Source organism: Protobothrops mucrosquamatus, unplaced genomic scaffold, assembly GCF_001527695.2.
Source record: "Protobothrops mucrosquamatus isolate PMUCROS unplaced genomic scaffold, P.Mucros_1.0 scaffold_128, whole genome shotgun sequence".
Lineage (NCBI taxonomy): Eukaryota > Metazoa > Chordata > Lepidosauria > Squamata > Viperidae > Protobothrops > Protobothrops mucrosquamatus.
This window is the reverse complement of record NW_015386204.1, coordinates 2,015,173-2,016,690: the sequence shown is the minus strand read 5'-3', so window position 1 is coordinate 2,016,690 and position 1,518 is coordinate 2,015,173.

The following is a 1,518-nucleotide window of genomic DNA, read 5'->3' as shown; positions in this document are numbered from 1 at the left end:
AGAAATTGAGCAGAAGACAATTTACAAAATAGTACTAAATTAGATAATAAGATAGGATTATGTTAGAATCAAAACAAGGTGTTTCATTCAAAAGCCCAGTTCAGCCTCCTTATAGGCAAATAAGAAAAATCAACTACTACCATTGGATCTCTGAAAACACAAATGCTTTTCTTTGATCATAAATGCAACTCAGAAAACGGAAATATAATAGTTAGATTCAACAGCGATTAGGGGCACATAGTGGCTAGTCTGCTTCCTAAGAGATAATGATGGTCTACTGCTGTAAATTGAAAAGAAAACTAATGAGCATATGCAATGGCATTTTCTGGAAAATCTCTAGTAGCTATAATGTTGGAATAAGAATGTGGAATTAATGGCATTGAGGGAATTGAATCATGATTTATTTACAAGCACTATGGATTAGCTTCATGAATGCAATGGACTGCTGAAATGAGACCAAAATTAAATCCAATTATGACAGTGAACTAAAATCTAAATATTATAATAGGTAACGGTATTGAAAATCAGTCACAATTTATATGAAAATATAATTTTACATTGGGGTATAAGATTGTTCAAAAGAATGGAGAACAAAGCTGTATTATAGTCAGACTGAAAGTATAGCAGTTTTCTTCTCATGCAGAAAGCACAAAGCTATTATTATAGTAAATGTTAGTTATGAAGCATCTTATAAAGTTAAAATGATCCTATTATTTAGTAATCTTACACAGACTGAGCTCAGAAAAGCATTGGGGGCAGGAGCATAGTAATATTTTCCTTTTAGGAACAGAAATTCCAACAGTTTATACATTAAAAAAATGAAGACATATTTGCAGATATTTGCATCCTTGCATAACATATCTCTTGTTGGACCTTCAGATGGAAGACTATGCATTTGAATAGTCCTCCATTTTGCTTGCTGGCACTTATAAAATGGGCAGCACCTGTATCAATTACACTGCAATTTGCTAAGTGTTTGTCCTCTAAACTCAGATAGTGTCAGCTCCATTAGGCAGAACCAGACCAGGAAATCAATTCTCTGAGAAGGCTAAAACTTACTTTTTTTTTTTTTTTTTTTACTAAGATTGACTATAATAGCAGAAGTCTCCTTCTACTCTACCTCCTCCTGTGTCTTAAATTTCAGTGAATTAGACTCTGCCTGTGCCACTTCCAAATGTTAACTCATTATTTTGGACTTTAAAAAAGTGTTTCAGCCCATTTGCCTAGATAACAGTTCCTGCATATTTCTGTCAAAGTAGAGTCAGCTGAAAGAAGCAGCAGCCAGATGTGTTCTGGCCCTGCATTTTCCTGTATTTACTATGCATAAATGTGTGACAAGGAAAGGTGCTTCAAGACTGAAAGAACATCACCTGTTACTCAATCAGAAAAGACACAATACTGTCTACCATCCAAAACCTGTTTCACTTAAGATTGCTTGAGAAGGTCTTGAATAACCATGTCCTGGCAGTGGACTCTTTCTAATACTTGAAGAGTTTGATAATCCTCTACTAAGATCAC